The sequence below is a fragment of the Mytilus galloprovincialis genome, chromosome 10, assembly GCF_965363235.1.
Source record: "Mytilus galloprovincialis chromosome 10, xbMytGall1.hap1.1, whole genome shotgun sequence".
Taxonomy (NCBI): Eukaryota; Metazoa; Mollusca; class Bivalvia; order Mytilida; family Mytilidae; genus Mytilus; species Mytilus galloprovincialis.
The window spans coordinates 77762111-77777365 of NC_134847.1; the positions used below are offsets into that span (position 1 = coordinate 77762111).

The 15255-nt window shown below is 32.2% G+C and overlaps 2 long non-coding RNA genes across 3 annotated transcripts in view; one reads left to right on the top strand and one right to left on the bottom strand.

Annotated features, from left to right (window-relative positions):
• LOC143048446 (uncharacterized) lies at positions 1–4278 on the bottom strand. Of its 2 annotated transcripts, none has more exons than XR_012969836.1 (2): positions 4134–4278; positions 1–1201 (listed from the first exon to the last, which is right to left on the bottom strand). It is a non-coding gene; the product is annotated as an uncharacterized LOC143048446 (long non-coding RNA). The 2 variants fall into 2 exon arrangements; XR_012969837.1 differs by lacking the exon at positions 4134–4278 and adding an exon at positions 3330–3458.
• LOC143048445 (uncharacterized) overlaps positions 3203–15255 on the top strand; it is a 24963-nt gene continuing 12910 nt past the window's right edge. The window contains exons 1-4 of the long non-coding RNA XR_012969835.1: positions 3203–3532; positions 6286–6402; positions 8698–9128; positions 9845–10013. This is a non-coding gene — a long non-coding RNA (uncharacterized LOC143048445). The remainder of the gene's footprint in view (positions 3533–6285; positions 6403–8697; positions 9129–9844; positions 10014–15255) is intronic.

Below are 15255 nucleotides of genomic sequence, written 5' to 3' on the forward strand. Positions count from 1 at the left end.
TCCATTCCATATGCATTTATTGCGAAGACCAAACACATGATCTCGGATCTATCACTTTTTACATAGTCTTTCAATAAAATAAGAACCATAACAACTTTTTCTTACTATCATATTCTTATTGTATTTGACTTTTCATTTTTTTAATCAAATTTCTGGTATGATGGAGCATTTCTTTTTGTGGAACATCAACAGGAGCGAGAAATGGTAAACGCTTTTTCTCCGCATCTTCGGCCAAAGAACAGTACCGTAACACTTCATCTAAGTTTTCATTCAACTGATAACAGGATGCGATCATGTAATATGCATTAGGGTATTGCTTCGCACATTCAGGCGCCATGTTGACAAATTTTTTGAATAGCTCAATTGCTTTCTCAGGATCACTTTGCATATACATATATGCAATACCATAAAGGGCTGCATAATTAGAAATGTCTAGTTCGAAACTTTTCTGATACGAATCTAGTGCTCGCTCAGGCTGCCCAGTAGCAACGTATCTCGACCCAAGATCATAATATAAGTCAATCAGAATGACTCGATGGCAAGGTTGGCAATCTACGTTCTTACTCACTTTAAAGGCTAGCAGTTCAGCCGTCTTTATATTTTTCTTTGCAGATTCAAAATCGGACAGAAGATTTTTCTTTTGTTTTGCTTTCGATTCGATCCTCCATAATATGATGTATTGTGCGTACTCAGCAAATATATCATCAGGTTTTAATATTATGTATTGGTTGAGTAGATTAGGTGTATTTTCTGTTGAACAGAAAAAGAAAAACATACTGTTTTCCCAAATATGACCATAAACAATATTCTCGAAAACCGGTCGAAGAAGTTCGCAGTCTCTCAAATCATCAACTGTATCTTTCTCATATTTTTGTAGTATTTGTGATGCCGTTTTAAAGTGATAGACAGCTAGTCTATACTTATTTGCCGTAGGCGAATTTGGGCACTGTAAATACACTCTTGGGTCAGTCAGTTGTGTTCCTTTAAAAATTCGTGTAGAATCGTTAGCTTGCCTCGCCCGTTCTTCTACATAACTTGTGAACAATTCAAATAATGCTGAGTTTTCAGGGTTTTGCATAAGCGCCAGGAGATCTTGGACTTCTTGCGTGTCAGGAACCGTTATGACGTCTAGATTTTTATCTACGTCCGCCATTTGAAAATTAGCAGTTTTATTGATTCTCTTTTATTTTGGAGTATCAATCTGTAATGATAAACATGTATATGTACTACTAGCAAAGCGTATACAATAATCAATGCTTTGAAAAGACAACAAATTCCACTTCCTTCAATCTGGTGAGAATTGTACCCGTTGTAGCCGTAATGAGACCATTTTCCATAAATTTAATATTTTTAGAGACATAACTCTTTTAAAAAAAGTCGATTGTCCATCATTTTGAAAGAACTTGTCTGAGATACTGCTAATATTAGCATATAGTTTAAGTCTTTATTAAATTCTGGCAAGAATTGTATCCGTGAAAACACTAACGAGACCATTTACCATAAATGTAATATTTCTAAAAGGCATAACTCTTTGAAAAAGTCTATCGTCCACCATCATAGAACTTGTTTAGGTTATTGATTGTATTAACCTATTAAAGTATAAGTTCTATAAAATCTGACAAGTAATTTAACCTCGCGAGTGCTTGAGGTAGTTGCTCCTTGTATCTTTTCGAACTTATCAGTTGAATAGTAAACGATCAATTAAATTAAGCATTTGAAACATCAACGGTTTTCAAATATTTTTTACCTCAAAATTGAAAAAAAGAAAACGACACATACAAAAATATCTTGAAAAGTATCCCTCTTTCAATCATTGTAAACTTGAAATATATTAGTTGTATTCTGAGTTTTGTTCACATTCCTCCCCTTTCCGATAGAGCATGTATGAATAAGACGCATACTTACATCGTACAATCGTACAAGTCGTACCGATATATGGAAACGGTCAAAACGAAAGTAATCGAGAAATTCACCCTTTTCCAAATGTTTTTGTAGTACGTATTCCCACAAGCAAGAAAATCTTAAACGTTAAAGATTTTTATTGACCTTCCTTTATTCCATGAGTTATACATCCATAACATTTTATTATGCAAAGGACTAGTATAAAAGGATAAAAGCTTATTATGAAAGATTGTACTTGAGTTGTCTCTACAAACTGGGAAAATAGGCCCTATATGTTAATAATATCTGTATAGGGTGATATCCCTTCTATAAAGAGATAACATTATCCCTCTATGGAAGGATATATATATAGATTCTACCACTGCATCGAGTGTAATACGATATTTATCCACTCGAGACAGTTAAATTTTCAAATTTAAAACGCGAGGCTCGCCAAGCGTTTTAAATATTTAAAATTTAACTGTCGAGAGTGGATAAATATCGTATTACACGATATTTGGTGGTGGAATCTGTTTTTCTAATGATTTTCAAACAATACGCAGACAAACTTATTCCTTCTTTGCGACTGATCTGCAAAAAGATGTGTTCTTTCTATGCGACGTCGTCAGGCATGGTCGCCTTTTTTCATGCCGTCACAATAGGAAATTCAGAGGAAAACAAGAAAATTCGACGTCATAATCGGATTTTAACCAATGAAGAACTGAGATCAAAGGAACCACACGTTGATTAATTTTTTTTATACAACGGGTGCCGAAAGAGATAAATTGACGAAGAATTAGAGAAATTTGTGTAGACTGGATTTAAAGCAGAACATGGTAAATGCGCATTTTTATACGTATTATGGCAGTAACAAGCCATGCACCAATTGATGTACTTTGTTTAAAATGCACATGTCTGGTTACTTCTAAACTGACTGAATATACAAAATATGTAATATCCACTCAGTTGTGCCTCAATTTACAGATTTCTATCTTAGATTTTACATAAAATTTAAAAGTCAATTCAACCTATTTTTTATGCATATTTGAAAAAAATCACCAATTGACCATCTTTGGATCCATAAATTTGACTCCATTTTCGAATAATTATAAATTGTTAGAACAGCTGCAAATTACTTTGACTGCTTATGGTAAAGGTTTTCTTTTTAATGATTGTGTTTTGTTTGTTTTAAGATACACGATGCAAAGGAACAGATAAACTAGGTTGAAATCGATTTAAAAATTCCCAATTGTAGTTATTGTTAGATATATGACGTCTTGATATATACATGTTTTATTGGATATAAATTTTTTTTGGATAAAGCGATTGTTGTATATTTTTATTGACAATGATTATTATAACCAATTACGTACATATTCAGCAACTATTCTTGTCATTATACCAATGTTTAAATATTCAATCTGGTTATATTTAACGATTTTACTTACCTTAAAATCACAGGTGCACACTACTTGACTGACTGTCAGGTTACTCAAATATTTTAATTCATTTTAGTTTCGGAGAAATGAAAGTAAAACTAGGAGTTAGGAAATATGTGTGCATAACTTGCGAGATTTGTGTTTCATAAAAGTGAACACTGTAGTTACCTTGTGATAGTCACGGAAACGTGAACCTCGACTTTTTGTTGGAAGTAAGTATACTTTTTGATACGTGCTTATTCATGTGTTTTCCTCAATAAAACATGATCTTAATAAGGTCAACCGCTTCTTTTTAAAGGAAAAGAATTATCTAGGTTCAGAACTAAATCTGTAAAATCAAAGTTTCAGTTACCAATGCAAAAACATGAAAGATCAGGCATTTTTTTCCCGTAAAAGACAAGGCGTGACCTTGCTTTATGGACAGAAAACAACATTTCATTTACCAACTGAAATGCTTGTTATTGAGTTAAGCTTTTATAACTTAGTAAAAAAGAAAGTTAATTAATGCTTATTTTCCAAATCATTTGGTGATACATATCTGAAATACTAAAATAACGAGGTCCATTTTGTTAGTCGTCATGAGATAAAAATGGTAAATAAAAGAATTCAACAATTGTAGTTAATTTTAGATATATGACGTTTTGATCTATACATGTTTTGTTGGATATAGATGATTTTTTGGATAAAGCGATTGTTGCATATTTTTATTGACAATTATTGTTATAACCAGTAACTTACAAATACAGCAACTATTCTTGTCAGTATATCAATGTTTAAATATTCAATCTGGTTATATTTAATCATTTTACTTACCTAAAAATCACAAGTACACACTACTTGACTGACTGTCAGGTTACTCAAATATTCTAATCCATTTTAGTTTCGGAGAAATGAAAGTAAAACTAGGAGTTTAGAAATATGTGTGCATAACTTGCGAGATTTGTGTCTCATAAAAGTGAACAATGTAGTTACCTTGTGATAGTCACGGAAACGTTCACTTCGACTTTTTGTAGGAAGTAAGTTTACTTTTTGATACGTGTTTAAACTGTGATTTCCTCAATAAAACATGATCTGAATGAGGTCAACCGCTTCCTTTAAAAGGAAACGAATTATCTAGGATCAGAACTAAATCTGAAAAATCAAAGTTGCAGTTACCAATGCAGAAATGTGAAAGATCAGGCATTATTTTGATCGTAAAAAACAAGGCGTGAACTCACTAAATAATCAGAAAACAACATAGTCCAATTTGTTAGTCATTATGGAGTAAAAACGATAAATCAAAGAATTCAACTTTATACAGCTTATATAGGACAATGGTGTTGATTAAAAATTACACCATTCTGGACCCTTTTGTTTTTCACATATTTGATATTGCCAATGCAATAATTAAAAAGTTCCGGGTCGAACCCGATACCGATACCCATAGTATATTCACCTGTCACCTATTACCTTATCTGCATGTTCCGCAGCTGGCAGGCGCACCACGGGTGTGTTATAGTATAGATATATATGAACACCTTTATTTATACTTTTTTTTCTATAAAAATGGTAATCGTAGATATTAATATCTTGTTTTGGGTTATAAAAATTCTTATTTTCTGGAGAAACAAAATATTTGGTGCGGTTGATGAATTGATTTTTTAAACAACCAGTCGGTATTTCAATGGATACTTATCAATCCTTCTGGCCGAATTATTTTTGTATTCGTATGAGGCTCTGTTGTGGTGGTTTTGGTTGGATATTGTGTTAGTTCTTAATTTTTGTTCGTCACAGCATCTAATTTTAATAGCCTTTGAATACCATCATACTCATAACAATTGTTCAAACTAGCTACATATATAGTACTGTAAAAAAATGGTATGAATTTCAAATTTCTTTATTCGTTACAAAAATACGTCACTGTTTATGATGTTCTGTAATTGCGTTAATGGAAGACGTTTGTTGTTATTCTGCCGTTTACATGATGAACGACTATTTTCTTATTTATTTGTGTGTTTGTTCTCTGTACTACGTTCGTTTGTGCTGTATTTCTGTCGCGTAGTGTTGTCATTTTAGCGATAGTTTTGACATTGCCATAATATTCAGGAGGTTTGGCTAGCCATAAAATCAGGTTCAACCCACCATCGTTTCTTAGATGTCCAGTACCAAGTATGGAATATGGCAGTTGTCAACAAATAGTTCGTTTTTACATGATTTATGTATGTTAATGTTTGTTTTTGTTGCACTGCAGTGTTTCTGTTGTTCCGATATTTTCCTCTTTTAGTTGATATATTTCCCGCGGTTTAAGTTTGAAATTCAGGTTTGCATTCTCTGATCGATTTATGACTTTAGAATATCGGTATACTACTGTTGCCATTAAAGAATTGTGCTTCAAATTTCATTAACCAAACCTTACTACACTCTGATAATCAGAATTAAGTTCTTATAAAAAGTAAAATTACCATAAGATACTGAACTCTCAGCAAAATTCAAAACATAAAGTCTCTAACCAAAATCAAAAGTGCAAACACATCAAGGGAATGGATAACAACTGTCATATTCCTGATTTGATACATGCATTTTCTTATGTAGAAAATTGTGGATTAAATCTGGTTTGATAGCTGGCTAAACCTCTCACTTATGTGACAGTCGCATCAAATTCCATTATATTGACTACGACGCGTGAACAAAACAAAAAGACACTACTGGCAAAAATGTCACAAACGTTTTTCAAATTGTAATTTTCACATGAAAATATTGCAAAAATGGCCACTTTCGTTCTTTCTTGCTTCAAGGTCATATATTGAAAATCAATGTAAAAGTCTCTCTTACTGTATCATGTTCCAATGAGAAGTTTGACAAAAGATCAAAATCTAGAATGTCAAATTCACATTTCAATTGACACTAGTTTAAAGGTCCTAAAAGAAAGCCCTTAAATCAAACGAGCCTATCACCAAATTATATAATATAATCATTTATTTTTCAGCAATTTAATGTGTTGTTATGGCAACTAACACGATACATACGACTCCTGATGATGATATAGAATTGGAATTACAGAGAGAGATAACAGAAATATGCAAATCTGGTGTAAATAAACAAGGTTGGTACACATAGAATCCGTATTATAAACGTCAACATTATCTATTATCTTTTGTTAACCGTTATATTAGGTAAAGTGATATCGTGTGCTTTTATTGTAATTTTATCTAATAAAGGAAATTAAACCTTTAAGGCTTTATTTATGTAAACAATGGTTTGGGTTTTTATCCAAGCTTTATCAAAATAAAGAACGAGTTAGAGAAGCAATGCAATATGCAGAATAAGGTCTTGCTAGCTTACGGGTGCATCTGTGTTAACCATCACTTATTCATGTATATCAGAAGAAAAAAAGTTAAAACTCCTTAAAATTACGAGATGAAATCGAGGTAGCAATAAATAGCATAACACAATATCACAGTTGGTAAGAATGTCATGCGAGAGAACTTTCTAAGCTGGTGATTCGCTCGTGACTGGCTTTGGTGTGTCCTGATTCTGTGCTGTTGGGTTTATTTACATTGTCCTGAAATTTTTACAATTTTTAGCTGAATAGTGACAATCTAAGTCCTCCGTAGATATTGAAGATGACATTATTTCTTGAAATCCTTTGAAACACTCTTTAATTATATAGAGTCAATGAATTCGTCGAATTTTATGAACATTAAAGGAACAGGGGGGGGGTCTCATCGTCATTTAAGCGGTCTCGGGTAGGTTTTCACTGTACATTTCTTTTTTGGGGGCTTTCCGTATATATATATTTCTATTTATATTTCTAAATTTGTTCTGGAGTGATCGGTTTTTGTTTTTGTTTTAAGACATATTAGATATAAAATTTCAGTTTTGATGTCGGTTTATTGATAAAAGGTTATATAACATAAAGAAAACAATGCAACTTACATAAGCATTCATTGATAAAGGTCTATATTTGAGGACATCGATAGTTTAAGACAGCTTGAAGGGGTCATAAAACGATTTCCTACTATCTTTTCACTCCTTTCAACTATTTAAATCATGTTTTTAATATTTTTTTATGATTTTCAACTAAATTTGAATATCGAATATAGAACAACGAACCGGCTGCTAACTTCACATCAATTATTAATTTTACTGTTTACACTGTATTTTGTTGATATACATATTGTCTATTCTACTTACTAGTACACTTGGTACAATCGAAAACCAGTTGTTGGCATGACACGGGTTATGTTCTTCTCATATATTTTATGATGGTATAGTACTAAACCCCTAACGGGAGGGTTTGTGCCTGATATTCATATGATAAAGACATAATATTTTAATCAGTTTAATTGGGGTCTGGAGCTGGCATGTCAGTAACTGCTAGTAGTCTGCTTTTATTTAATGTATTATTGTCATCTTTATTATTTATTTTGTTACTAATTCTGACATCGGATTAAACTGAGTTCACTGTGCGTATTGTTGTGCGTTTGTTTTTCTACATTGGCTACAGGAATAGGGGGAGGGTTGAGATTTCAAAAATCATGTTTAACCCCGTCGCATTTTTGCGTCTGTCCCAAGTCAGGAGCCTCTGACCTTTGTAAGCCTGTGTAATTTTTAATTTTAGTTTCGTGTGTATAATTCGGGGTTTAGTATTACGTCCATTATCCCTGAACTAGTATACATATTTGCTGAAGCTGAAGTATGCCTCCGGTGCGGAAGTTTCTCACAGTATTAGAGACCCATTGTCGGCTGTTGTCTGCTCTAAGTCGGGTTGTTGTCTTTTTGACATTTTCCCATATCCATTTTCAATTTTATATGCCTGTCATTGTTTTATTGTTCAATTATAATTTTTGAATTCTTGTCTTGTCTTGCCTTTGTGCTTTGTTTACATGTATATGTCTGTCATTGTTTTATTGTTCAATAATAATTTTTGAATTTTTGTCTTGTCTTGCCTTTGTGCTTTGTTTATATGCCTTTTTGTGTTTCTTTGATACACAAGACGTGACTCTGTACCTATACATTCCGTCATTGTGCTATTGTGCTATGATCATAGTTTGAATTCGTATCTTTCATTTTCGCTTATGTGCTTTATCTTTATGCCTTTTTATCTCGGTAAAGCGGAACGTCTACATATGAGCATACTCTCCATGGCAGCATTACAGAATTGCGTTAGAATTTTTCAAATAGAACAATGAAAATTAGTTTTACTTGTTATTGAATGGGGCTTGCTTTAGTTATTAAGTACATGCATTAGGAATTGAACGCACACGTTTTTGTATTTGATTAGGCTCTTTTGCTTATAAATACACAAAGAGAATTATCAATTACAATTAAAACATCATAATATCTAAAGTACTTCAATTTATATGCTCGTAAACTTTTAGTTCATTTTAATTTGTAGTTATAAAGGCTGATCTAGAAGAAAACCAGAAAAGATGGCTCCTGATTTCGATTTGTCTGCATAGTGTTGTGTCCCCTACCCTACGAAATTATGTAGAACCAGTTGTTCTAAGGCTATACAATTCCCTGAAACTCTCACACGGAATTGATGTACAAACGTACCCTAAGCAGCAAAGCGTATATTCTAAATATAGAGTACAATTTAACTATGGTGCAATCAATAAAAATAATTCCATACTAATTGGTAAGAAACCAGACCTAATTAATTATGACTACAAAGTGGTGAATCATGTAGAGTTTTCAAAGTTATTCCTGCAGACACACATGGCTCAGTATACAGCTTTTGATGAAACATGTGATATGTCTGCACTTCTTAGTTTAATTATCAGTATCGACACATTTCCTCAGACCGTAAGGAATGTTGCAATGAAGGTATGTTATAATATATAAGTTTAAAGATTACTTTGATAATCTAAATTTCAAAATGTGCATGGGTTTTACTATAGTCGCCGTCACGTAAAATTGGTACAAAATTTTCCGAAATATCGACCGTGTTTACTCGAGATCATGTCTTTCAATTAGCAGAAGAAAAATCCTGTCCAAATAACCACAACTGTCCTACCTTTTTTTGTGTTTGCACAGTATAATCCTGACCTTCACACAATCCAAGATTATTTTGTTTTGTTATTACCGGACGTGTTGCCGTGAAGTTCCACATGCCCTCCATTTTCTTGTGTCTCTCGGAGCATTTCGGTTCAGTTTCTTGTAAATTCCTCCATTAATTGTAGAGCACTACCTAAAGGGTATAATTTTAGCAAGTCTATACACCTTAAAACACAAGGAAACAATTAATTAATATATACAGATGACTGAATTTGGTTATAATAATCACTAAATAATAAATATCATAATTAATTCATAGGATTGTCATCATAAAGTTTTTTTTAAATAATAATAGTTCATAATGTGCTGAGGTGTAAGAAAACGTTAAGTAGCAGCTGCTTATATTTACAAATAAGTCTTTAAGTGGTCTCAAATTAAATTTTCTTATAATTGTTAGTTAAACGTGCTGTACATACATATATTCGTATGTATGATTTGTCTACAAATCTATTAATTCTAGAATCTACATTACAATTTTCTTTCAGCTTCGTTCAGATGTGCGGAATCCTTGGGCACATTGTAACTTTAACGAATGGGATACTTTAACATATCAGAGGTCTTTTCAATTGATGCATCAACTCATAAAATGTCTTACTTTGAGCATACCGGACGAGACAAATGTTTTAGCAGACTTAACAAAATGGGAAACTAATGGTAAGTATGTCATCGGTTCATCTATGTTACTATTCTTTGAATAATGAAATAGCCAAACACAAACATATGATAAGTAAATGTATCAAAAGATCAATTAGAAAACAGTTTTGCATAATTAAAACGTAAACGAAGTGTTTAATTACAGGATATTTTCTTCTCACATTTAATCACACGTACAAAACTTGATCAATTAAACAATAAAAAGATGATTTGTTTTCAATAAAAAATCGCAAAACATATCAGACTTATATGCTAAAACAACACCAGTGAGTTTTGTTTATACTAGACTCCTAAATTGAACTCAAATCAAAATAGGTGTGAGGCCAAAAACATAACGAAGTTTAGGCCACACCAATTTGATTCCTTGTTCGACGGACCCGCCCGCACCTATTTTTTTCAAAACAGATTTGTTTTATTTCTTTTATATTCCCGCATCCGAAAATGTAATCATGTCCATTTCCCACACCGTTTTATTTGGTAAATATTATAAAAAGATATCAAAATTTGTTTTTTAAAATCAGTCTAACCTGTATATATATATAACGATTTTAAACATAAAAGCACCCCACCACACTGTGTAAATATCTGTGAGAATATTTGTTTCAGCCTATTTATCCAAAGTGGGAGTGCTCCGACATAAATTTATAACAGCGGAAATACCTGTAAACCCCTTACTTATATTCCCTATCAAAAAATGTTGGTTGTTAGAATAAATTAAAAACAACTTCTGAAGGATTTGCCTTCAACTGCAATTATATTGTATGCTGGCGAAACAAAACTATCCATAGCCGCTGCATGTTTATGCACCTGTCCTGATTTATTCAGGGGCCTGTCGTTCAGCAGTTATCGTTTGTTGATGTTGTTCATTGGTATTTTCCCTTTTGGGTATATAAATTAGATCGTTGGTTTTCCTGTTCGAATTGTGTACGCTAATAATTTTGGGGTCCTTTATAGCTTGCTGTTTGGTCTGTATCAAAGCCCTGTGTTAAAGGCCGTACTTTGACCTGTGTTTGTTATTATCAGGTTGAGAACAACCCTCCCTCAGACAAGGGGTCATTTTACTGATGTAGAAAAGAAAATAGAAATACCAAGGATTTGTATAGCTCTTCTATACAAAACCTTTGAAAACTAAGAATTTTGTACTCAAAAGGAGGAGAATTACATCATATTTTAAAAAACTTTTTCTTAAAGAGGGGTCCACTTATTTTGAATAATATTAAACTGTTAAAGCAAATGTGTTAATTTAACATGATTAAAGTCCAGGAATATTACAAAATTCTTGGACATGTTTTGACCATTTAATACCAGATAGATATATAGTTCTTTGAGAAAATATGAGCCCTTTTGTACAAACAAATATATTATAACTTATATTGAACCCTTATAAAACATGTAAAAGGGATATTTATAACATTAAGGGGTTGCCCCCAAACTGATTATGACTTGGATGCAGAATTGTCTCATTGTCATTCACACATACATAGACCAGATTTAATTATTTCTTGGTGAACAGGGAAAAAATACTTCAGAAATTAAAGAAATGTCAAAGTACAAGTGATAATATTTTCAAAACCTACTATTTTATGTTTACAAAAAAAATTATAATCGCTCGCCTTTACTTTTCAAGCTTCGCCTCAAAAATTTGCAAATTAAATATTTTTCTATTAAAATTTTCAAATCGCTTGCTCACCCCAAATTTTGGAGTCCAAAAATCCGTAGAACAAGAAATTAAATTGGTGTGGCCATAAGAACATCGAAAACCACAAAAGGTGTAAAATGTGCATATGACTATAAATGCCTTTGAGAAATCTTAGTGTATTGATACCGACCGTGCGAGGGCTGAAAAGCCAGTCAAGGTCGTTAAACACTTCCATATATATAGTGTATTGATTGATATCACGATTTTATTAATAGTATAAGTACAACCAATGAGACGATATCATCTGTCAAATTGTGAAATTTACATTTCTTTGTTACAACTTTGCCAGAGCGACGGCATATGGGGTATATATATCGGTTAATACGCTATCTAACCTTTATGGACGCCATCACTAGTTAATTACCCGTTATGAAACAGATGACACCGGAAATGATCCAATTGTCGTATTACCACTACCATGTTTTCTTTTTCTCGAATGTGACGAACCGAATTAGATTTAAATCCGGGTTTGTACTTACATGAGCAACACAACGCTTGCTAAATATGGAACATAGTCTGCTTACCCTTCCGACACATCTGTTACAATCCTCAATTATGTTTAAAAAAGGATTTGTATCGCCTATATTTTCATTTTTGTTTGCTTTGTCATTGTGCTTTATATTTTTTGAATGGCTAATTTTATAATTCTCTTATATGCCCGATATTGTATGATTTTTTCATGTTTTATGGTAATAAAAGAGCCAATTACCGAGCATCTATTCCGTGATGTCAAATCACTTGATGTAAAATATCAATAAATTTGAGAAGAATAATGATGTTTCTTTCATTGGTACGGTTAGATAGTGGTTAATGTCGTATCGTCTGTGGTTTAAGGCGGTATGGGAGTCTAAAATAAAAATGATAGAATTTGTTCATACTTTGCCAAAACGTTGTATCTATTGATACATGTTGAAAAATATAATAAAAATGATAGGTCACCGCGCATTTTCTCAAGCTAAAGGACGGGACAAAATGACACATTTTGTATGGACTATACAGGAAAAAACACCATTTTGTGATTAGAAACTAAACAAAATGATAGAATTGTTAAATACTTCAGGAAAAGATAGCTTTCAGACACTGCTTTGAGAATATCAAAAGAAAAGATAGGGTCACCGTAAGTTTTTTCCGGCTAAAATATAAAATAGGAAAATTCAATACAGAATCCTTCAGAAAATGCACTTTTTTAGAGTTACCTCCCCTTAAAATGCCAATTTAAAAAAAAAAAAAATAAAAACAACCAAAAATAATTAACATTTGCAAACATATCAATATTTAGAAGATATATTCTTATAAATTGGTACTTTTAAATGAAAATGTACATTAAACATCTGCATTCCTGCATCAAATTTTGCTAACTTGATGGAAAATCTGGACCTTTGATTCTCTGTTTTTTACAATCCAAGATGGAGGAAGACACCCATACCACCTTAAATTCTGTTTTTTCGGTACATTTTACATTTGCTCTTTTGGCAGACAGTTGAACTTTGTCATTTTTTGAGTAAATGCTTGCATAAAAGAAATAATACGACGGCTGATACTTGTTGATCAGAAAATGCTTTTCATTTAAGAGCACCTGCTATATCATGTGATATTTGATGTTCAATATTCAAGTTCAACGTGTTTAGTTTTCAAAATTGTATTTTGAGAAATGTTTTTTTTTTGCTTGGTGCTGTAGTTTGTTTTCGACTTATGAGTTCGATTTTCCCTTTGATATCTTCTGTTTCTATCTAACAAAGGTATCTGGTAGACACGAACACAGTTTGTGTAAATAATGAACGCAATTCAATACTCAGTCTGGCATATTTATGTAAATTAAGAAAAATAGAGATATTAGAATAACAAAGCGATACTGTACTGAAGCTTATGTTAGAAATATCTCCCATGATAAGTCTATGCGGGACAAAAGTCACATTGTATTTTTAATATGAATTTAGCCTGATATTACTTTTGCCTATCTCACGACCGACACTCGGCTAACCGAGAGATTGGTCGGTTACTCTATATTGAGTATGCGGCTATATGGGCGGTTGGTCTGCTAATCGGGTTGGTTATACGTCTGTTAAGAGTAAAACGCGCAATTTAATGCCAAACTCTGTTAAATATACAGATTTTTGGCATATTATAAGAACCAAATCAAAAAAAGAAAAGTGTCTGACAAAATGATATCTATCATAGAACACTTTCCACCTGTAAAAACATTTCATAGTCTGTGCAGTTTTCCTCAAGACTAAAAAGCGTTGCGCAGGTATGTAGTTTTTATGCTAATACGCATAGCAATTCTTTTAATAAAAGGCGAAACAAACAATTTAAGATATCATTTTAAGGACACAAAATAGTACTTTGGTTCTAAAAAATAAATTGACATTAGTAAATGTTTCATAATTGTAACAAAACGTGAATAATGCCACGTTTTAGTGAAAATTATGGGAATAAAGTCTGTAAATGGGTTGGACAATTAAAATTGTGTCAGTTAAAAGTTATTTAGCCACGACAATAGTTTTGCTATCTTTATATTTCCCCATTGAAAAAGTTAAGATTGAGATGCTCTTGAGTAAAAAAAAAATGACAATACGGTGCAACAGTATCCTTCTCGTAAAAGCATTTTTATTTTGAATGTCTTTGCATTTTATTGAAGGGCGTGTCACTTCAATATAGCGTGATATGGATTGCCACATGATATATGCGACCATTCTTGGGTGAAATTAATATTACTTTAATAATACACTTTTTGAAACCATTTTTATCAATTTTCAATTTCCATTGTAGAAATTGTTCATTATTCATGTGTTGTTTCCGTATATTTTATGTTTCATTGTTCATCTGTTGTTTCCGTATATTTTAGCCGCTCGTCTTGAGCCTACCCATTTAATCCGATAACACCCCATATAGCAATACAATTATACTTTTATTGCCATTCATAACTCTTAACAGACCAATTAACAGACCGGGTTTTATACATCCGACCCATTAACAATAAAGGTTTTAAATAAAAATTGATTAATGTCACCAAAATACAGATTTTCGTGTAGATTTTTCACACAATGATATTAATATGGTTAACAAACATAATGCCTGTCTTTTTTCGATGTTCAAAATATTGCATGCAAGTAAATTCAACCAACGTGTCATTTTGTGTACATTGTGTGTGTGTAAAATCTGTATAAATTTATTGATGAGTAACCCGCCTTTTCATTTTATACATCGTTTATCGAAGCTATGAAAAAAAATAATTACACCACTGGATTCAGTACATTGTTTTGTCAGACATGAATAATTTTTATGATAAAAATATATTTAAAAAGTTATACAATGAAACATAATGAACTTGCAATGCTTTTCTCGATAACACCTGATTAATAGACTTTAGCCAACCCGATTAACAGACCAACCGCCGATATAGATTAACCGACCAATCTCTCGGTTAGCAGAGTGCCGGCCGTGTATCTGGATGAATATTACATAATGGTACTAACTAATATTGAGGACCTACGATCAAAGTTAAATAAATTCATCATAGATACCATGATTTAAATTTAATAT